We start from the raw sequence: 25,123 nt of genomic DNA on the forward strand, positions 1-25,123 counted from the left end.
CATGACTAGTGGCAAGAAATTGGTGTGACATGTTTGTGAGTTACTTTTGTCAGAAGAAAATGACACAATAAAAATATTCACTTGCCATTAATATTAATCTTCTTTGTAATTTCACTCCATATCTTCCTTCCAGTCGGCTTGTTTTCATATCGAGAATGACTAGGATGCCAAACGTCCTACCTTTCTTGTATAGCTGCGACAGTTTTTTCAAAGGAGATAGGTCGCCATTCGCTGCACACTCGAGGAACACAAACTACTTTTTGCTGCACCCGCACAAACCGATGGCCGTTGTTACTGTCAACTGCACGCGCCTCACGAAACGCTAGCCGGTAGGACTCTTCCGTATCGTCAAATACGTTTGTATTAACTGCTGCAGGGCAAACAGCGTTCAACGCTGGCCAACCCGCTGCACTCAGGCCGCGACCTTAAGGTTTAAGATGCAAAAAGGTAATTACGTTTGTCTTATTAGTGTCGGATCATTCACACATAAAATAAAGAAAAAGCCATACAGTAGTATAATTTTCTATGTGTCTTCAATGGTATGTAGGATACTGTCTCCAAAATGTGCTCCGAATAGAGTTAGTAGTAAAAAAATGGTAAATCAGAAAGTCACTAAAAGATTACTGTGCGAATATCGAAAATGGAGTAAGCGAGAAACTTTTCTCCTTTCATTAGTTTTTAGAGGATGTTGGTGACAAAAAGTTGTAAACGTGTTTGAATTCGTGTGTTAAGCCTATTTGGAAGGTGCTAAATGCTCTCAGTCTCAAATTGTGGATGAATCTAGTCAGGGTATTTGTACTCCATGAGTTTGGTGCCTCAAACATATACACAGTTTAAAACTTTAATGTTTGTGTCGTTCCGTTATGTCTTCAACGTAAGATTATACCCCTTAATATCGAGATTATGACAACATTTTCAAATTTTGAATTGTGTCAATAATTATGCAACGGGGACTGACTGACAGGATGATCATTGTAGCCGTCTACAGGATGGCGCAAAATAGACCTTACGAAGTTATTGTCTATTACAGCATAATATGGGGTGGTACATTCTTGCTATAATAATTATACTGTAGGAGACAACCTGAAATTTAATAGAAAAGGTTCACAAATTGCTTTCCTTCTGCAACAAATGTGCAGAGTGTTGTTGTGAATTACTGAAGACGTCGTTTCCGACTGCACGGGTCCTTCTGGAAACTGCAGTACCAAGATCGTGGAATGTTGTAAGTGCATCTTCGAAGACTCTTTCCTGTAGATAATCCCTAAAGAAATTATACGGATTGATATTGGAACTATAAGGGGGCCATCCCACACCACATCCAGCAGCTTGAACTTGGGAATTCACGGTACCACAGTAGAGCCAGTTCTATTTGTTGAGTTTCCCATAGAGGTGGAAATGTATCTCATCAATAATAGCAGCCTTAACGATTGATCCATTTTCAAAGGCCCCAGCCACCTAGTTTAGAAAAGTATAACGCTGTTCCACATCCCTGTCCTTCAAAGGACGGCAGGGTTGAAGTTTCTAGGGGAAAAGGTCAAGTCTCTACTTTATTATCCTTAGGAGAGACAGTCATAACATCCTGAGTTGGTATGCTGGATGTCTTTTTAATATAGTGGGCTCCTTACTGAATAGGGTTCGCCCGCATTCCACATTCTTCAGGTTTTCAGCTGAGGCTGGTTCTCCTGGATGGCGCTTCCATGAGTCATGTGGGGATGCAGTCTTCCCAGAACGTTACATCAACCTATATAAAACAGGGAAAACATTAAAAATCCCTACTAGAGAATGCTTAAGTCTTATAATCACAATTGGACTCCCTTTCAGTACTGTAATTTCACAGAGAAGTGGCTACTACGAATGGTGCACTTCTTGGATCGGATATGCTGTTGACTGCCGTGTCTCGTAACAACTTATCCAGAATTTGTGTAAAATGTCTTTACGATAGACGTACCCTGTTCCGTTGTTGATGCTTCCATTTTGAAAAATGAAATGATATATTGTTAAAAGGGCTATAGAATTTTCACATCTAAAGTACAACAATATAACAAGGACATTCGTTTATGGCATACAGTTAAACCACGTTAGACAAAGACTTTCTGACAACTATATTGCGGTACCTTGACATATGTGTGAAAGATTTGGCATCACACATTTAATTTTCCGTATATTCTTTTTGATTTATGTACACATTCGGTTATTGTTTACGATGTACATTCAGATTATTAATTATTTCAATGTCTGATACTAGCTATCATCATGTCCTAACAGTTTCTATACTTAATTAGTTTCTATACTTAATTAGAGCTGAACACTGGCAGAAAGGCTGACGTGACGTGGGCCAGCAGAAGCTGCTATCAACTAAAGAGGGGCGGGGAAGAGACATACCATGATCTGCGAGGTTGCACTCTAGTGGTTAGGAAAAAAAAATTCAGAATAGCATCATTGGAGAAAGTACATAGGAACAGAAAAGGCGAAAAGACATCCTTTTAGTAATGCAATGATTCACAAACGATGGTCGTGAGCTTACCTTTGAGGAATCTTCTCGTGGTAAGCGCTGGGGCACGCTTCCCGCCAAAAAGCGGAGGTCTGTATTTGATTGGCCGAGCGCTAAGAATGTAGGAAGGCAAATGGAAACTTCCAGCCAATCTACTGAAAGAAGCATAAGCTTCAGGTGATCAGCTGGCAGATTCATGAGCCATGTGGACGGAGGTAATGCATTTGTAACAGACTCTGGAATTCGTCGCCTGCGTGCAAACCTAGACGCTGCCTGTCCAAGGGAAGTGTTTCACGGTGTGGAGAGGCACTTCCCTGTGGGGGTCGACTGATGACACTACCGTCTGGGGATCGGCGTAGAGACTTCGCTGACGTGAGCCACAGCGGAGAATCTAATGTTCAGATGTTGAATAGTGTTTCTTGCAACACAACTCCGTTCACTTGAGTGACGATTCTTATGTCCACACACACACACACACACACACACACACACACACACACACACACAAACACACTGAAGTGCTTCTTCATGGGGAAATACGTGGGTCAAATTTCTGTTCCTGTCTAGAGAGCAAACAGAAATATTGAATCGCTTTCTGTCTTGTACTGAGGTGATTTGAGCCCCGGGAGATTGTAGACGGCATGCTGCGTCCTCTCTGTAAGCAGAGAATTAGAGGTACGCCAAGTACATCATCTAACAGTGGCCAACTCCCAACCGAGCAGATCAGCGGTGTCCGTACTTCAGTAGGTGATAAGCAACTCTGATTGGGGTGAAAGGGAAACATTCACAATAAATCTGTCGAGTTCCATTTGCTTGCCCACTGAGTTTCTTTTGTAACTGTAGGGCTGGATGTAGGTCTTTACTTTCTCACGATTGATCAGTAACTGTCAATTTTGTGTCCATCCAGTCATGGGGGAGGTGTCCAAGGAAAGTGAACATATGTTCCGCGAATCTCGACATTACGTGTAGGATACAATCCGACACTGTGTAATTCCTGTTTACAAAAGTTTTTGCACTCTTCATGTCTTTTAAGAATAAATAATTTGCGGTATCAAGTTGTGATTTAGTCCAGTAGAATCCCGATAGGATTAATTTGTTTGACTTGCTAAACCGAAGGGAAGTAAAACAACACAATACTTGGTTTTATGGAAATCCCTAGGTGAAGTGTCTCAATGGAAGGGTCATTTTAGTTGTGATGTGCATTAGAATTCCATTGCCGAGACAACATTAGGCAACCATACACACTCTACATGTCTCGCACATAACAGGGGTTTATAGATTAATACATCTAATTAGAATTCTTGGATAGATCACCTCAAAGCTCACAGGTACTTAAAATGAATGGCTTCCACGGTTACGGTTTTCTTCACTGAAACATTCCGGCCTGAGGGGCTGTTGTCGATGTATAAAAATGCTTCTTAACCCTTCGTCTGCAACTGCCGGAGACATCGTCCGATGTAAAACAGCAGTTTTACTTCGGAAGATATCTCCCGTAGTTGGAGACGAAACGTTAAGAAGCAGTTTTAAACATCGACCACGGCTTCTCAGTCCGGAAGATTTATCTGACGAAAACTATTCTTGTTTCATTCATATCCTTGTATCACATCTAAACACAGTCTTCTTTTGGAGTAAGGCGCTGTTGCACATACCACTACCAAAATTTTGCTTCAACTTCTGCAATCAATCAAAAAACGCTGCTCCCTAGAACGATGGACCGAAGTCACACAATACTTAGGTATGCAGTAATAAATAGAGATCATTTTGGCACTGTGCTCACTTAGTTGAAGGTTTTATTTGTTGATCGTTACCGGTATGCAATGTTAACGAGTTCTGGCACTATGTACATTTGGCACCATTGTACCTCGTTTATTAATCAGATTTGTTATGCACGAAGCCTGATTGTGGTGTCGTACGCATTAAGTTTGGCAAAGCGTCCATCGTGCGAAATAACGGATTGCTTTCTGTAACGTTGTTCTTTCAGTGCAGCCTATAAACCTTGCACCAATGGTAAGGGACTTACAGCAAAGATATGTATACTCCCTTTTCCTGTGGATCTATACAAATCCTTTTTTTTTTAGTCATATAGTTCAAACTCAGGTCATAGTCTTATTGATGCTGTAGGCTCCCTCTTTACCCTGAGTTTTTACTTGCCTTTGCCTTTCTTGGAATTCCTTTTTCTACCAGCTGACACTTTATTGATAATAGCTTAATTTTTGGGTTCTTTCGTACTGGCTACTTTGTGCAGTCTTGCGACGGCAGCTGTCAGTTTTCTGCTTACGGAACGTATCTGCAGGTAGGCGTTATATACAGCTCCTAGCACACGTATAGCCTCCCTACACCAGTAGTTTTAATTTTTTTCTGGATTTCGATTTAAAATTGTTTCCTCTCACACTCAGTTTCACTTTGTGATAATTTTTTATTTTTTATTTGCGATTTAGCAACTTTCTACCATTAAGTAGTTAACTGTAGACCGTAGCCTGCAGTTATATGTAGAAGTCAGTTGTGTGAAAGTTAGTCTGATTTGTAACGTAGTATCCTAGAATTTTAACAAGCCCGTTTTTCTCCTTTTTCAAACACATCATCTGAAGATGACTTGCTAATAGGTCGAAACGTTTAATGGTATCATTTGTCTGAGGTGATGCTGAAATATATACTTAAATAAATTTAACAGTCACTGTGTTTTCTGTAGAGCAAAATGCCCAGCCTCTTATACGTTAATTTATCAATTGTCTCTCATCTTCTATTAAACTGCTTCAAATTCTATTGAACTTTTCCTATCTAATCTTATAAGAACTTTTTCAAATTTCAGATTCGTTATTTTTTAAGCCCTATTCGGTTTAAACTTGTTGTATCTAATTAATTATATTTTTATTTAGATCGCATTAAGGATAAAAGCTAGAGGTTTTATTTTGCTTATGAGATACAGGAAAACAAAAAGAATTCTGGCATTCCGTTCCCTCGGTCGAAAGAATGGAAATAAGCGTTTTAGTCACAAAGCATTAAAAAAGCAAATGGAAAGAAGCACAGATTTACCTTTAGTAGGCTGAATGTTTCTTTTGTTCCCAAACAATCATTTCGTCATATGATAGACTGTTATACAAAGGCGTATCACTTATGGGGAAACGAATATTGACACTGCAGAAATAATACATTTTCTATATTCCTAGGTTTGCTTCTGTACCTGTTATATCGAAGTTCTCAAATGCCACACCGCTTGATAATGCAAAGCTGTTTCCGACAATAGGACACACAAAACTGAAAAAAGGTTTAAAAAGTCTGATATATGCAATTCATTTTCTCGTGAGCCCTTGGTCACGAACTGGTACTAGCTCGACAACTTGTTAGTAACAACTAGTTTTCACGTTCTCTTCCGCCCTTTTGGAGTGCAGAGCAGGAAGTGGAGGAAAGTGTCTCTATGTGACCATGAACTGCAGCAGCGAAGGGAGAGGTGTGCCGTACATAAGCACGACCCTACTGATGTACTGTCGACAGTGTAAGAAATAATACCAGTGTTTCGTTTTGTGTTCAGTGCAAGTACCTACTGAAGGGTGGTCTGCACTGGTCGTGTAGCAATATCTAATTTGACAATTAAAATTCTTCTGTACGTTGTACCACGTCGTTGTAAAAAGTACTTTACACGGAAGTAAGCAAATTCATGAGATACCTCCCAATATCCTATCGGACCTCCAGTTTCCCGGCGTAATGCAGCAACTTCACTTCGTATGGACTCAACAAGTCGTTGATAGTCAAGTGCAGAAATAAAGAGCAACTCTGTCTCTATGAAAACTAAAACTAAACTCCGTCCGAATAGGCCATAAAGACCCAACGGTACCGACCGACCAATGTGTCATCCTCAGCCCACAGGCGTCACTAGATGCGGATATGTGGGGGCATGTGGTCAGCACACCCTCTCCCGGCCGTAGGTCAGTTTCCGAGACCTGAGCCGCTACTTCTCAGTCAAGTAGGTCCTCAGTTTGCCTCACAAGGGCTGTGCACCCCGCTTGCCAACAGCGCTCGGCGGACCGGATGGTTACCCATCCAAATGGTAGTCCAGCCCGACAGCTCTTAACTTCGGTGATCTGACTGGAACCGATATTATAACCGTCCAATAAATGCAAAAGTGGTGCCAGTGCAGGAACTGACTTCTAGATTATAACCCATAGATGCTCGATGGATGGCCAAATAATTCCATACTATTGTCCAGAATGTTCTTCAAACCAGTCGCGAACAACTACGACTCGGTGACATGGCGCAGTGATATCCATAAATATTCCGTCATTGTTTGGGAACACAAAGTCCATGAATGGCTCCAAACGACCTCCAAGTAGTCGAACATATCCATGTCAGTCAATTTAGTTGGACCAGAAGACACTGTCCATCCTGTGTAAACACAGCCCACTCCATTGCGGAGCAACCGCCAGCTTGCACAGCGCGTTGTCGACAACTTGGGTCCATGGCTTCGTGGGGTCTGCAACACACTCTAACCCTAACATCGGCTCTTACCAACCGAAATCTGGGCTCATCTGACCAGACTACGGTTTTCCAGTAGTGTAAAGTCCAGCCAACATGGACACGGACATGGGTTGAGGAAAGGCGCTGCAGGCGCTGTCGCGGTATTAGCAAAGGCTTTCGCATCCGTAGTCTGCTGTCGTAGCCCATTAACGCCAAATTTTGCCGCACTGTCCGAACGGATATGTTCGTCGGACGTCCCACCTTGATTTCTGCGGTTATTTCACACATTGTTGCTTGTCTGTTAGCAGTAACAACTCTACGCAAATGCCGCTGCTCTTGGCCCTCGGTCACTGCGTTGTTCGTGGTGAGATGTAAAATTGGTATTCTCGGCACGCTCTAGACACTGTGGATCTAAGAATATTGAATTTCCTAACCGTTTCCGAAATGGAATGGTCCTTGTGTCTACTTCCAACTACCCTTCTGCGTCCAGTCTGTTAATTACTGTAGTGAGGCCGTAATCACGTCGGAAACCTTTCCACATTAATGACCTGAGTACCCATGAGAAATCCGCCAATGCACTGCCCTTGTATACCACGTTCATGTGAAAATACCGTAATCTGCGTATGCGCATATTGTTGTTCCATGACTTTTGTCATATCAGTGAAACAAAAATTTATAATCATCGTTTCCACCGTATGGCAACGCCCTTTCTCAGGTGAGACTGGTTTTATAGGAGGGAATATGGCCCCATTTATTGCAGATAGCTGGTGCCAATACGTCACAGTTGTTCACATCTACATCTACATGGATACTCTGCAAATTGCATTTAAGTACCTGGCAGACGGTTCATCGCACCACCTTCAAAATAATTCTCTTTTATTCCAATCTCCTACAGTGCACGGAAGAAACGAAGACCTGTATCTTTCTGTGCGAGCTCTGATTTTACTTATTTTATTAGGTGCTCGTTACTACCGATATAGGTCGGCCTCAACAAATATTTTCGCATTCAGAGGAGAAAGTTGATGATTGGAATTTCGTAAGAAGATTCGGCCGCAATGAAAAACGCCTTTGTTTTAATGATGTCCATCCCAAATCCTGTAACAGGTACGTGGCACTCTCTCCCCTACTCTGCGATAATGCAAAAAGTGCTGCCCTGCGTTGAACTTTTTAGATGTACTACGTCAGTTCTATCTGGTAAGGATCCCAGATTGCGAAGCAGTATTCTAAAAGAGGACGGGCAAATGTAGTGTCGGCACTCTCTTTGGTAGATCTGTAACATTTTCTAAGTTTCCTGCCAATAAAACGCAGTCTTTGGGTAGCCTTCTCCACAACATTTTCTTTGTGTTACTTCCAATTTAAGTTGTTCTTAATTATAATTCCTAGGTATTTATTTGAATTTACGGCCTCTATGTTTGACTGATTTATCGTGTAACGGATTCCTTTTAGCATTCGTGTGGATAACCTCACATTTTTCATTATTTACGATCAACTCCCAATTTTTGAACCATACAGATATCTCTTCTAAATCGTTTTGCAATTTGTTTTCATTTTCTGATGTCTTTACTAGTCCATAAATGACAGCGTCATCTGCAAACAACCTTAGACGGCTGCTCGGATTGTCTCCTAAATTTTTTATATAGATGGGGAACAGCAAAGGGCCTATAACACTACCTTGAGAAACGCCAGAAATCACATCTGTCTTACTCGGTGACTTTCAGTACTTTACTACGAACTGTGATATCTCTGACAGGAAATCACGAATCTAGCCATATAACTGAGACGATACCCCATAAGCACGTAATTTTACTACAAGCCGCTTGTGTGATGCAGTGCCGGCCGCGGTGGTCTTGCGGTTCTAGGCGCGCAGTCCGGAACCGCGCGACTGCTACGGTCGAGGTTCGAATCCTGCCTCGGGCATGGATGTGTGTGATGTCCTTAGGTTAGTTAGGTTTAACTAGTTCTAAGTTCTAGGGGACTGATGACCACAGCTGTTGAGTCCCATAGTGCTCAGAGCCATTTGAACCATTTATGAAATCTAGAACTACGAAATCAATTTGAAATCTCTTGCCAATAGCACTCAACACTTCGTGTGAGTAAAGAGCTGGTTGTTTCACAAGAACGGTGTTTTACCAAGTCAGTGTGTCAATAGACCGTTTTCTTCGACGTAAATCATAATTTTCGAACACAATATATATGTTCCAAAAGCCTGCTGCATATCGACGTTATTGATATGGGCCTGTAATTCAGTGGGTTACTCCTACTACCTTCTTGAGTATTAGTGTGACCTGTGCGACTTACCAGTCTTTGGGTACGCATGTTTCGTCGAGGGAAAGGTTGTATATGATTGTTAAGTATGGAGCTATTGCATCAGCATAATCTGAAAGGAAACTAAATGGTATGCAGTCTGGTCTGGAAGACTTACTTCTGTTATGTGATTTAAACTGCTTCACTATTCCGCGGATATCTACTTCTACTCATGTTGGCAGTTTTTTTTTATTCGAAGTGTGGAATATTTACTTCATCTTCCTTGGTGAATAAATTTCGGAAGGCTATGTTTATAAATCTGCTTTCGCAGCGCTTTCGTCGATAGTATTTCCATTGCTACCGCGCAGAGGAGGCATTGATTGTGTATTGCCGCTAGCAAACTTCACATACGACCAGAATTTGTTTGTGTTTTCTGCCAGGTTTCGAGACAAAGTTTCCTTTTGGAAACCATTATAAGCATCTCGCAATGCAGTCCGCGATAAATTTCGAGCTTCTGTAAAAGATCGCCAATCTTGGAGACTTCGCGTCAGTTTAAATTTGGCATGTTTTTACGATGTTTCTGCAACAGAGTTCTGACCCACTTACTGCACCAAGGAGGATCAGCTCCGCCATTTGTTTATTTATTTAGTGTAAATCTTTCAATTGCTGAAACTTTATTGGCCCTAGACAATAATAGGCAAGTCACGACACCGAAACTGGACTGTTGATGGCTAGAAACGTTTTGCCTTATCGGACGAGTCTCGTTTCAAACTGTATCGAGCGGATGGACTTGCATGGATATGGAGACAACCTGATGAATCCATAGACCTTGCGGGTTAGCAAGGGACTGTTCAAGCTGATGGAGTCTATAATGGTGTGGGGCGTGTGCAGTTGGAGTGATAGATACCACTCTGACAGGTGGCACGTACGTAAACATCCTGTCTGGTCGCCTGCGCCCATTGTGCATTCCGACGGACTTGGGCAATTCCAGCAGGACAATGCGACATCCCACACGTCCAGAATTGCTACAGAGTGGCTCCATGAACACTCTTCTGTGTTTAATAACTTCTGCTGGCCACCAACCTCCCAAGACATGAACATTATTGTCATATCTGAGGTGCCTTGCAACGTGCTTTTCAGAAGAGATCTCCGCCCCTCTTACTCTTACGGATTTGTGGACAGCCCTGCAGGATGCATGGTGTGAATTCCCTCCAGCACTACTTCAGATATTAGTCGAGTCCATGCCACGTCGTGTTGCGGAACTTCTGCGTTCTCGCTGGGGCCCTATACGATATTAGGCAAGTGTACCAGTTTCTTTTGTTCTTCAGTGCATTTTAGTACTTACGTGTATATAAAATATTATTTCACCACTTAATAATTTTGCTCCAGTGTTTCACATTATAATAATCCCTAAATTCAGGCTTACGTTATTATCGCTATTCCGTTGTCATATACCCAATAACAAACTGTGTACGCAGCGAGTGACACGTAGTGGCGAAGCTTCTTCAATACCTTCTGTTGTCGGTGAGGGAACGGTATGCTGAGCTGGCACTATCCGGACAGTATGATTGTCCTTTAGTTTTGCTATCTATCTTATATTATGATGCTAGAATTATTGACAGAAATGTAATGAATTTTTTTTCAGTTCTGTTATCACAAATACATGGAGTTTTTACGTTGTATGGGGCCCGCAGCATCGCATACGTGGGTATAAGACAGTATGGAAATGAATGCTTCAAACGAGCTGCAGTAAGGCAATATTTTCTTAAATATTTTACGCGAGCAGCCTGTTTCGTATTATTGCCATTATAAAGTCATGCCTAGTTGGGAGTGACAACCATTTGCATCTCTAGCAAAGTCTTTCTGTCATGTCTCGTTAAGTACAACAGCTCTTGTACTTACGAAACGTAAAAATACGTTTTTGTCAGATATTTTGACAGTTCAGTTTTGACATAGTAAAGAACTATGAAGAATGAACTGTCAAAATATTTGAAAAACCTGTAGTTTTACGTTTCGTAACTAGAAAAATTATTATACTTACCGAGATGTGACAGAAAGACTTTACTATAGAAGCAGTATAGTGGTCACTTCAACTAGACGGTGCTTGATAATGGCAATAAACCGAAACAGGCCTATCACGTATAATATTGAAAACATATTACTTTATTGCATCTGGTTTGTCCCATTCATTTCCATAAGTACATATAATATTACTCTGTTTCTGGTGGCACAGTATTTTTTTTTTTTTTTCGTTGGTTGTAGATGTTACTGTAGTTAATTTCCACTCTTCTGGTGGACTGCTTTCACTCATGCATACATTTTCTGTTTGTGTCTTCTAGACTGGTCTGACGGTGATCATTACTGACTGAAACAGATTGCAAAAGAAAATTAAAATACCCGCGATGAAAGACGTGTAAATATCAACGTCTGGATATCCGTGTATTTGTCGTGACTATGTCGCACTTTGTCACCAGTATAATTCGTTTTCCATTATTTCCACATATGATCATAGAATACGAAAATACTCGGGTTTGTCTTAGTGCAACAGTATATTTTCGTATGTAGAATGTCATGTATGTAATACGTTGGGCTGAAATTACTGTTAGCGTTTCACATAACTATATAATACTACCAGCTATTATTAAATTAGCAAGACAACGATAAATTTATTACTATGAAAGGATTTTAATTAGACTGCGGATTGATTCTGCTTCTTTACAGATTTGTATTGAAGTAGCAGAACAAACGGCAGTAAAACCAAGTTTCTATCAGTAATTAAAGAAGTGTAATTACGTAAAAGTGAATCGTCACAAGCCTAATGTGACAAAGTTGTACCAAGTACTAGCAGGCGTTCACTGAAAAAAAATTAAATATCGGGACTGACTTTACGTGATACTTAAATTATGTTTTGCAAATCAGACACCAAGCGCTTGAGCGATTCATCAACCAAGGTAACAGAAGTTTGACATGAACAGCACAGAAGGAATATGAGCAGTTTTTTGCAACAACCGTCTCAATAACACTTAATATCTGTACATAAGAATACGAAGCAAATGATAATTATAGGTAAATGATTTTTATTGTTGGAGCACTACTAACTTGAACAAGGAGTCTTTCTATCAATTTAATGAATGGAAAATACAATCACTGAAACAGTTTTCAAAAAACTGCATAGTTTGTACTGGTTATTATTTGTGTTCAAGGAGAATTCACTACCTTGTACTGTTTAGCTAAGACGGAGCATGTAATATCTGAATCTAGTGTAGTTTGTGTATTGGTAACTACACTAGTTGCTTACTATGGTACACACATGTTGTAAGAATGAATTTTGTACTTCTTGATTACTGTTACTGTAATATAAAGTTTAAACCTGACTCAGCTATTAGAATGGAAACCCAGAAATCAATGTATCAGTAGACTTGGATCTAGGCTGAACTTTTTAATCACAACAAAATAATAGAAGCACATAAATATATAAAAAATGAAGTAAGAAACACCGTTGTTTCAATAAGACGAATTTTACAATTGTATGCTTTAAATCTTGTCTTAGTAATTGTACTATGATGTAACTTTGACTATCCTTTTATGTAAACTACGTGGAGTATTTTAAAACTTATACTCACTAAATCATTAGGTACTTCAAACCTCCACAGAGTTTACTAACTTTTATTAAAGCAGGTAACTGCTTTTCAGTTTAGTAAAATATGGTAGTCGGAATTATCGTAGACTTAAGATAGGATCCTGTCTAGGTAAACGACTAACGATAAAATATGGTGCCTCAACAGAAAGTTCCAAGAAAACAAAATTATTCTTGAAAAAGTAACCACATAACTGGTCGATACAGTTTATCATAATTTGAGATGAGGGTGGTGGCAGTGTCGATCTCCTGTGCTATTCTAAAAAGGCGGCGGATGCGTCCACGGTCCTTGGTGTATAAAAAGCTCTGAAAATGCTCCTCTTAGCGTCGGATTTTCGTAGTAAAAAGCTAACCAAAGCACGCCATTAATAATAGGCCAAATTACTTAAGTATCCGATGCTGTGTTATATAATCCTGCAGTTGTTCTCGCCTGTTTCAGTTCATAAGATGTGCACACTTTCCCTGCTAGCCTGGCTCATGTGAGGCAGTCTTGCATTTCGGCTGCCAGATCCACCTTCTGTATTTCCGCTTAGCCAGTTTCGTGGCGGAGGGACTTCCCTCCAAGTTTTACATGATTACAAACCTATTTTCCCTATGCGTGAAACAGTATTACAAGAAAAATTTTTAACATTTTCATTCTTTTAGAGAATATTATTTTCGAAATCATTGCCGTAGATAAAGTGTAATTACGTAAATGGTCGTAAATAATGAATGAAACTGTCACACAGACGTTACAACAAAGAGCTTGGTCATGCAGAAGTCACGTTAATTAAACACAAACAAAGAAGTTCGATAAGACAGTTATAGGTAATATCGATAACAGTGTTACAACTATTTTCCCAGAGCTACTCCAATTATTATGGCTGATAAGTCTTATATGAAGTAGATAAATATATTTAGTTTACAGTGACACAGTTTGATCTATAAATCCAAAATTGTTTCTCCTCTGTTTCTGCATCTTTAAATGTAGCTGAATCTGGACTGAATGGTACTTTCGATTGTTCCTGCACGTATGGAAATGCCGGAAGAAAAGATTATCGAGACTCCACAAACTGCTTGTTGTGAAACCCCATCTTCCTCATGATACTAGTCGCTCTCTTTGTTTACTACGGTACTATCCCGTAATATGAGACTCAGCTTAGTGTCACCGTCGAGAGCGTGTGGTTCGCCGGTTGTGAGACGTTTGCTCGTTTCGGTCTGATGAGTTTTCTCCGGAATCTTCCTAGCATTAGCTGATACAACCTATAGCAATCCCCTGAATCTACGTCCATACTTTTTGTGGCGGCGTTCGTAGCGACAAGCAATTCGCTGTAGAAACGGCTACGAAGTCACCGCCACACTTTTAATAGCGGGCCGACCGGTCCGCTGGAACAGTGAACAGAAAGATGAAAACCCAAACACTGGTTAAATAAAAGTCGGTACTTATCTTTATTAACGAAGATACAGAAACAGTAGTGAACTCCGTGTCTACAGAAATCTGTCTAGTTCGAGTCGGAGCGGCTAGGTCAGCGTCGGCTGACGACAAACAACAACTCTGCTGCGATGAACACACAACTGATTAGCAAGTACACAATTCGGTGGCGAGTATACAACTGAGCGGCGAATACAGAACTGTCCTAGCGCTCGCGACTCCAGCGCTTAAGAAACCAGAAGCCAGCGGTGGCGCGCGCAGACTTGCGGCGATTTCCTGTCTCGCTGGCGCTGCTTACGCGGACGGCGTCCGGACTTTGATGCTGCCAACCTTTTGGCAGCGGGCTCGGGTGGCATTACTGGCTAGGATATAACAATACTAATAATAAAACTGTAAAACAGTCGCTCTGTTTGAATTCGCTAATGTAAAAAAAAAAAGACGTATTTTCATGGGTTGTCGCAGGGAACTTGAACGTACCTTGGGGCAAGCATAGCCGGCCGGGGTGGCCGAGCGGTTTTAGGCGCTACAGTCTGGAACAGCGCGATCGCTACGGTAGCAGGTTCGAATCCTGCCTCGGGCATGGATGTGTGTGATATCCTTAGGTTAGTTAGATTTAAGTAGTTCTAAGTTCTAGGGGACTGATGACCTCAGCAGTTAAGTCCCATACTGCTCAGAGCCATTTTTTTGGGGGCAAACATAGCCTTTATTACATCAAAATCGGGTCATGAAGAAAATAATATAATTATTTAAGGCTTTAGATAAAACAGTCGTTCCTGTCTGTCTATTTGTTTGAACACTCTGATCTCCAAAAGTACTCGACGAATTTGATAAGGCTTTTACAGTTAACTTAAGCTTTAATGCATAGGCTTCATCAAAATTGTATCATGACACAAAAAGATATCATGATTCAAAGATTTATCTAAAACACTTTGCTCAGGTTAGTATTTCAGATGTTTTACCGTCATGGCGTAGTACACCAAAGAACCAATATGTGGCGCTGTTACTTTCACATACACTAAGAACCAGTAGATGACCGCTTCACATTTTTGAACTCAGTGACTGATGCATTTTTGGAAGGTCACTTCCGTGACAAAATTAAGTGCTACAGTCTTATCACAACGAAAACTAACAGCAAATTTTTTGCCTTGGATATCCGGATTTTTAATTCGCTTTTTATATTAAAATCTTAAAATCTTAAAGCTTTTGCTTTTGCTTTTTCGATAGATTTTATTTATATTCTTTGCTAGGAAAAACAATTTTATTGTTTAGTTTGCAATTTGCAAATTCAAATGTGTAGTAAACTGTCGAGTCTTTCTGAATACACTGGAATGGCTGAAAGGCTCAGAGCCATGCGATTTTGTGAGGCGAGACTTGCTGCTGCGCGACAACATCAGGCCTTAACTGGCTTTTTGGAAACTTGTTCTCAAAGCGAGGCATGACATTATTCTGATCAAGAGCGTCATGCATCATGTCGCTCCTCAGAACCCATCATAAAAGTTATTTCTCTCCAATGTAATACCATAGAAGCAGGAATTTTGACGAAAAGAGGTGCAGGCGGAAGAGTCTTTTTACCCGGAATCCCACTTACACCTGAAATTTTACCCTTTCGCTTGAAACGTGTAAAATTCGCGGTTTGTTTATGTTATTTCGTGACCATAAACAATGCACAAGACCAGGCTCTGCGTGTTGCCTTGTCAGTTGCTTTACGCAAACCAGCTCTACGAAGCTGTGTTCCATGTTGGTGAAGCAAACAAGCTCTTCGTTCACGTCCCCAACCATATTACTTCAACTATTGAATAGAAATAGGCCTCATACGTCAAAAATAAATTCCTCCTAAGTAACAAACGAAGCTTAATAAATTAAGTTTTTCTAGAAAACTTCCCAAAATACTTGTGTCACTGACTTAAAATAGCGAACAGTGCCATTAGCGTAATACGAAACTAACACCGCCATCTGTTGGTTCTTTGGCGTATTAACCTGTGATAAAACATCGGAGCTACTAAGCTGAGCACAAGACTTAAGATGAAACTTTAAATCATGATTTCTTTTACGAACAGATTTTGATGAATTGAAGTCTATATATTACCCCAAGCTACGCTCGAGTTACCCGTGGATGTCCCACGTAAATTCTTAGTAGTTTTGGAGATTACCATATTCAGACACACAAACAGACAGAGAGACGGTTTTACATAGAATTTTAAGCCGCGGTATCTTTTTCTTCTGTGATCCGATTCTGATGAAATGAAGCCTACAAGTTCCCCCAAGCTACGCATAAATCATCGGTGAAACACCATGAAATTACGTCTAACACGTTCAAACAGATAGACACAACAGTTTTAGTTTTATTATTAGTATTACAGCAAATTCAGTCATAACAAAAAATAATTCGAACACTTAGACAATCAGCAGGTTATACTAATAGCTTACGGGACACGGGGATACGTGGTGGCCTGATCGAAACCGCCTGGCGGCTTAACGATGGAGGGCGCTGTATCGGCCCGTTTGGATGTTTTTTTAAGCGGTTTACCACCCCCGACTAAGTGAATATCGAGCCAATAACAAGGTTCGCCCACCTGATGCACACTATTTAATCATTTCTAAATCGTTCTCGCACTTCAACATGCGATTTAGTCTAGACAAACACAAATGGGATACAGGAATTTCGTCCGGGTGGGAGGCGGTGTCGTGCAGCCACCAACTGTCACAAACATTGCCAAAATCAGAATAGCAATGCTGATTATGCTACAACGTCCAGTTTCGTCATATAATATTTGTTGAATTATTTATATTGAAGGGTGGAGATAGTAGACAGAGAAGACAAGCGTCACATAGGCACACACGTATGGAAGTTATTACAGTTACATGTATAATTCAATTGTTTGTCCAGTAGCCCGCCTACAAATACAGTTGGTGCAGTGCCTTTAATTCACGCATCTGTATTCTTGATTTCGGTGTTCTCCAGATATGCATGCACATCTGAAGGAAGAGACTGAATGTTACTAATACGGTATTACATCAGCTTACTACAAACATATGAAAATTTTGAAGTACTGGGACCCGACCCTGAATTTCCCACTTACCTCGAGTGGCCGCCTTAACCACTTCGGCAATCCATAGACGCCTCTCGGACAAATCCAGACGTTTATTTGTTATAGTGTCTGAGAGCAGCAGTGCACATACACCGTTTGTGTGATCCTTACACTGGTAGAGACAGTGTTTCCTTCATCGGTTTGCCTTGCTTTGGCAAGTAATGCATTTAGTGAAGTGTCTGTATTTGACAATATCTGTGTAATTCAATGTAGGTGTCTTTCAGACATACAAATATTCGTGCATGTCTTTCCGACTACATTTGGCACACCTATGATTAACAAGTGGCTAACAATACTACACACATCAAAAAAAGTTTTGCATCACCTCGATTCAGAGATATCTGGAACCTCTACAGAAAACTGGACTAGGGATCAACATAAACATCATTTCCGCCCTTTTTATTGCTAATGAAAACCACACATTGCATGTTGTAACACCATACAGCGAGACCTTCAGAGGTGGTTATCCAGATTGCTGTACACACCGTTACCTCTAATACCCAGTAGCACGTCCTCTTGCACTGATGCATGCTTGTATTCCTCGTGGCATACTGCCCACAAGTTCATCAAGGCACTGTTGGCCCAGGTTGTCCCACTCCTCAACAGCGATTCAGCATAGATCCATCAGAGTGGTTAGTGGGTCACGTAATCCATAAACAGCCCTTTCAATCTATCCCAGGCATGTGCGATAGGGTTCATGTCTGGAGAACATTCTGGCCACACTAGTCGAGCGATGTCGTTATCCTGAATGAAGTCATTCACAAGATGTGCGCGAAGGTGGCGCGAATTGTCATCCATGAAGACGAATGCCTCGCCAATATGTTGCCGATAAGGTTGCACTGTCGGTCGAAGGATGGCATTCACGTATCGTACAGCCGTTACGGCGCCTTCCATGACCACCAGCGGCGTACGTCGGCATTAGCCACCCCAAAACAGCAGGGAACCTCCACCTTGCTACATTCGCTGTACAGTGTGTGTAAAGCGTTCAGCCTGACTGGGCTGCCTCCATACATGACGATTGTCTGGTTGAAGGCATAGGCGACACTCATCGGTGAAGAGAACGTGATGCCAATCGTGAGCGGTCCATTCGGCATGTGGTTGGGCCCATCTGTACCACGCTGCATGACGTCGTGGTTGCAAAGATGAACCTCGCCATGGACGTCGGGAGTGAAGTTGCGCATCATGCAGCCTATTGCGCACATTTTGGGACGTAACACGACGTCCTGTGGCTGCACAAAAAGCATTATTCAACATGGTGGCGTTGTTGTCAGGGTTCCTCTGAGCCATAATCCGTAGGTAGCGGTCATCCACTGCAGTAGTAGGCCTTGGGTGGCCTAAGCGAGGCATGTCATCGACAGTTCCTGTCTGTCTGTCTGTATCTCCTCCATGTCCGAACAACATCGCTTTGTTTCACCCCGAGACGCCTGAACACTTCCCTTGTTGAGAGCGCTTCCTGGCACAAAGTAACAATTCGGACGCCATCGAACCGCGGTATTGACGGTCAAGGCGTGGTTGAACTAGAGACAACATTAGCCGTGTACCTCCTTCCTGGTGGAATGATTGGAACTGAGTGGCTGTTGGACCCCCTCCATCTAATAGGCGCTGCACATGCAGAACTTAGAACTACTTAAACCTAATTAACCTAAGGACATCACACTCATCCATGCCCGAGGCAGGATTCGAACCTGCGATCGTAGCAGTCGCGGGTTGTGTTCATCTTTGGGTGGGTTTAGTGACATCTCTGAACAATCAAAGGGACTGTATTTGCGATATAATATCCACAGTCAACGGCTGTCTTCAGGAGTTCTAGGAACCGGGGTGATGCATAAGTTTTTTGATGTGTGTATTTTGCTCTGCTCATTCGTGGTTCGAATAACGTTTGTTTTGTTCTAGAAGAGGAAACACAGATACAGGAAATCGAAAACAGAAAGGTGGAAATGGAAATGACCAGAACACAATGAGGAATATTAAACCCGCCTCCATGGCCGAGATCGCTAACCACACGCTGTGCGGTGTTGCTCGATCCCAGGGGTAATCTATTTCGAATCCTGGTGGCGGAAAAATTTTACGCTGTAAATATTTGGCGGGCCAGGGTAAAAGAGACGCTGATGTGAAGTTCTTGATCATCAGACTTTGCGCCAATATTCTGGTATAAATACCAAACTTCTCCATAGTGTCTCATGAACTGAGGGCATGTGACACTGTTGACGGTGATCCGTCCGTAAGTTGGGGACGTTAAGCTTGGCGACAACTATGGTGGTATTCGCTAGGAGTAGGCTATGTGCAGGCACAGGCTTTTACCCTCTTCCATGTCTCACCATCACCACCACCACCACCACCATCATCATCATCATCATCATCATCATACAACACAGACATTACACTCCCCCCCCACCCCCCAAAAAAAAAACACACACACATGCAGTCAACAGAGGCATGTAATATTACAAACATTGTATTGGAGCACGTTGTAAATAAATAAACAAAAAAAAAGAGATTATAAATTTGTTCGTTACCACTACTGGCCCCTTTTCAGAAATGGCTATTGAGGAAGAGAGCAGATCTGTATCTTACAACCGACTCATTCAAGGTAGAGAAACGTAAATTATTGAAACTTCCTGGCAGATTAAAATTGTCTGCCCGACCGAGACTCGAACTCGGGACCTTTGCCTTTCGCGGGCAAGTGCTCTATCATCTGACCTACCTTCCAAACTTTACAGAAGCTGTCCTGCGAACCTTGCAGAACTAGCACTCCTGAAAGAAAGGATACTGCGGAGACATGGCTTAGCCACAGCCCGGGGGATGTTTCCAGAATGAGATTCTGGAAACGTAAATTATTGTTTTGCCTTACTTCATAATTAATGTTTTTTAAAATGTTTCATATCTCATCAAACACTACTGCTTTGTACAAGGTGATACCATAATGACGTTACAAACTTTCGTCGATGATGGCCAACGGTAGGAGAACAGCAAATGGACTTTTATAAGGTAACGGACACTGATTCGGAAATAACCGAATGAAAAATTATAAGCGAAAATTGTTGTGACCCCTCTGACAGTGGAATACATCTACCGGCGCTTTTGTTTCTAAGATTGTACGGTAGGCAACCCCGACGAACACTTAGGTGTAGAGGTGAGGATAATAGTTCAACTAACTGAATGCAGATAGCACTCTGTGCACCCACGTCAGCAGTCCTGGTGTGCAATGTCTGTACTATAGCAGACTGTATTTATAAGTTAAAGTACCAGCGTCGTTTAACCCTAATCAGATAGTGCTGTAACCGGTGGCGGAACATGCAGACATGATTTTCGTATATGGGCAAGATAATGGGTGACGGTAGTGAAGCAGAAAGGTTGTACAGGACCAAATATCAGCGTAGAGGACTCCCGGCTCATACCATGTTTCCAAGACTGTTTCAACAATTAAGTGAAGCAGGACAGTTGTCACCGCAGTACAACGACCGTGGAGGACGACGAGCAACACGGACTCCTGACTTACAAGATTAAGTGTGTGGTTGAGTGGATGAGGCGCCTGCAATCAGCTCTCGATCAGTTGCACATGAAATGAATGCTTCGCAGAGTACTGTGTTGCGGGAAATGCAGCTACACCACGACCATGCACAGGAAGTGCTTTGATTCCTGACGACTCGGACCTCGTGTGATATTCACTGGTTCCTGCAGCACTTCACAGTCGCTCCTCTCTTCACCAGAGACGGAAAGCTAAATAGTGGCAGTGGTCATATTTGGGCCAATGAGAATGCCCACACTATAGTTGTGAAGAGCCATCAGCTCAGGTTATCAACTGATGTGTGCGAGACGTAGTCAGTGACTCTGTACTACGCCTGTTTCTCCCTCTTCCCCGCCCAAATGCGGTAATGTACAAATTATTTATCAGAGGCGTGCTAGCCATGTTCCTAGAACACGCCCCATTTGCTATTCATCAATGGATGTGATTCCAACATGATGGAGTCCCACCTTACTTTGAACTGAGGATTCGTGAACACCTGACCAAACATTCCTGGGATGTGGTTAGGCAGAGGAAGTCCTGTTTTTTGCCAGCACTTTCACCTGATATATCCCTAATTAATTTCTTCTTATGCTGCTATGTGAAAAGTTTTGTGTGCGAGACGCCTAGCAAGAATTCTCGCTGCTTACGGCACTATACAAACGACTCTGGGGACATTAGAATGGATACCACAGAACTCTGTTCAACGATGCCATACCTGCGTTCACACTGGGGGACGCCATTTTGAACAGCTGTTGGAAATGTAGTAGCTTGTGAAACGTGTGCTGGTAAATGCAACGCATTATTATTGTACTATAGACTTGGGATTTTCGGTCCCTTTGACACCAATTATCATGGGTAAAAGGGAGTATTCATGGGGAATTCTGTACCTTGTGATCAGGTTTGGGAAGTTGTGGCTCTTAGTTTGAAGGCTAAGCGAGATGAAGGTGGAACTCTAGCAGATTTTCACTCACATATTTGGCCTGGGGCGTTTCAAATTCGTACTTTCACCCTCCTCCATCATCCCTGAAAAATTGTAAGATAATCGCGGAATCACCCTGTATATTTTTAAATTTGTAATGGGATTTTTTGTAATGCATACTTACCAGAATGTCTAACTTTCTTATCGCAATACATAAACAGAAGAATTGAGCTTTGTAGTGTACTTTACAGCATGCAGAGAAGTTTTTATTTCGTTAGTGAACGAAAAGGAACATTTAGGTTTCACCGTGTATGGTTTTGTGCCAGTGGCAAACTGATACACACATCAGGTTTTCTGCAGCAAAGGATAAGCATTCGAAAAATCTTGAACTTCGATTTGTGAGGCCATTCAATGTATAACATGTCGTTTGCTGCAGTTTAGAACGTAAAGTTTGGTTCAGGTCTCTGGAGTATAAAGCAGGACACTAGAGTGTCATGCAATGCATCTCTGGTTTAAAATGTTTCAGATCGTGAGGGTCTTCAGTGTTTCCTTACATGTATTACTTTTTTCTTTATTTTGTGAGCTCTAACTTTACGAGGAAAATGAAAACAACAGTTCCTGACGTTTAACGCAGAGTGCCATGCAGTTTTCGGAATGTTTTTCCTCGCTAAGACACCCTGTATGTAGATAGATACAGCCGATGAAGTATAGAAGCATTCTCTTTGTTGTAACGTCGAAATCTGACATCAAAAGAATCAGTTGCTATGGATACCAGACACGCCAGCCGCTTATGTGTGTGCCTTTGAATCTGGAATGTGGCAGTTTCCGCTGCAAACTTGGAATATAGATTAGACAAAACAATGACGGAACGACTAAGAGTGGAAATGAGAAACAATTTGTGATATATTCCCGATGTCTATTGCATATCAAAGTTGAAAGACTGCTGCATTTGGGATCACAAAAAAAGGAAAAGAAACACTGATGATACACGTGACGTGGGGCAGCAGATGTTGGAACGAAATCCGCCAGATTATGGTTGCCACACAGCCGGCAGGATTACTGGGCATGCGGTAAGCGGTACACACATTACTCTTCGAAAGCTGAAACAACGGTTCCACTGAACAAGTGGAATGTTTCCGCTCAGTGACTGAGACTGCGAGCAGTTATTCATGATTAGGCTCAGCCATTTGTCGTGTAAATAGAACAGCTATCCACAGTCCCACACTAGGAATACATGAGATTCATCCCTGAAACAGTAATACAATTCTATATGTACTCGTAAAAACATATCTTACCTATACTATACTTTCTTACGAAGAGGGAATATGTTGTGTATTATTTGAGCAGTCAGCATCAGTTGCTCATTTTTAGGAATAGAGATGTTCGGTATCAATTGTCATAATAGAAAAGTTGTGAGAAAAACGCTCCGGATGTGTATGTGCTAACCATAGGTGTGAGGGATGTTTAAGGACCTGTCACATTTCAGTGACCGCCTCAGAAAATTGAAACAGAACATATTGAACGAATAAACTATAAAAGAAATATAGAAGTATTTTTATATCATTATATAAAAAGTAGTTTGCAAAATAAGTTCGTTGATGTTAATCATTATGGATTTAATGCATTAAGGTAAGTATTCTGGTTAGAAACTACGTATATTTTTTCGCAGATTACCCAGAATCTACCCATCAGGTATTTGAGACTGAGAGTACTTTTCGCCTGCCAACAAACTTATACATAATTTCAAACCTTTCCGAACTTTTTCTCGGTGACACTCCACAAAATAAAGGAAAAAAGTATGTCGCTAACTACATTTTCACTGTTCATGCAATAGAACTTCACCATCAGGTATCACGTTTTAATTACTTCTTACTTTTAACTCTCTTCGCAACACATTTGGAGACGGTGTCCATATATACCACTGACTGTATCTGGAAAAATATATCTCTGTACGATGCATAGTTCAGCAGATATGACGTCGTAGTCACGGGGACGAGTGAAAAACTGGATTTCTTAAAACCGAGCGCAAATTACTCGGACTACACTGATCCACTACTTTATAATCAGAGCACTTAACAACTTACGACAAACTTTAAACAAAATTTGAAACATATTCTGAAGTTTTTCTCGGTTACAGCCCCACAGAATAATTAATGGAAAGAGTTTATTGCGTACTAATAAAAGAAACATAATAGGGATTTGCGCCTTCGAATAGTTAAGACATTTACTCATCTGTGTGGTTGAAAGATATCTATTATTATGTTGGGGGGGGGGGGGGATCTAAATAAAAGTAAGCTGTTATATTGATTCTACTAATGACTCAATAGTCGGCCGCGGTGGTCTAGCGGTTCTCGGCGCTAAGTCCGGAACCGCGCGACTGCTGCGGTCGCAGGTTCGAATCCTGCCTCGGGCATGGATGTGTGTGATGTCCTTAGGTTAGTTGGGTTTAAGTAGTTCTAAATTCTAGGGGACTGATGACCACAGCTGTTAAGTCCCATAGGGCTCAGAGCCAATGACTCAATATAAGGGTCACCTGTTGCCTGAGCATCAATGATTAACACAAAAATAAAGGAATGTGTCCAATGGCGTGTAGGCTGATCGGAAGTTGCCTAATTTAAAAGAATATTTGCACAGCAGCATTGTCATGAGAAACAACGTCTCTCATAAACAAGTATAACAGACATAGTCATGTGACATAAGGTTATCTAAATACTGAAATGATATCCAGAGGAATACGATTATTGCACATTTACGAAGATCCACACACACTAAAAAAAACTAAATATGGCGAACATATTCGTACAAAAATAATAAGAAATGCATGAAGTCTTAAACAACCTTAGTCACAAGTAATGGATGTATGGTGGGAACCGGGAATCACAGTATGAAAGAGGTGTTTCTTCCAGAGATTATGACTGACTAGACTTAATTGATATGGTAGAAATAACTGCGTTACCCATGCAGTTGAGAGGAGATTAGACATTCATCAGAATTAGTATGCGCACTAGGCAAGTTATCGAGGAACTTGTGGTAAGTCAAGATTTACTGTAACAGAAGTTGAGTCCCAAACAGCGAAAAAATTGGAATGAGAAAATTAAGAAACATGACAACGACTGTGAAACGACAGTAACTAGGTCGCAAAGTTCGTAAACTTCACACGATACCGTTCGCAATTAGATGCTAGCACTGCCGGGGAGTATTATTCTGGCTGCCACCTTGTACGAACGAAAACCAACTGTTCTCCACCGATCTCAAACAATGAACCTTCTCTCCACGGTTCTTCGGAATAGAAACAAAATGTTCTCTGTTATATATTCCAGAACCGAACGTTCTCTGTACTCTTTCGTTTCTCTAACCATGGGTTCTCAACAA

Source organism: Schistocerca serialis, chromosome 8, assembly GCF_023864345.2.
Source record: "Schistocerca serialis cubense isolate TAMUIC-IGC-003099 chromosome 8, iqSchSeri2.2, whole genome shotgun sequence".
Classification (NCBI taxonomy): domain Eukaryota; kingdom Metazoa; phylum Arthropoda; class Insecta; order Orthoptera; family Acrididae; genus Schistocerca; species Schistocerca serialis.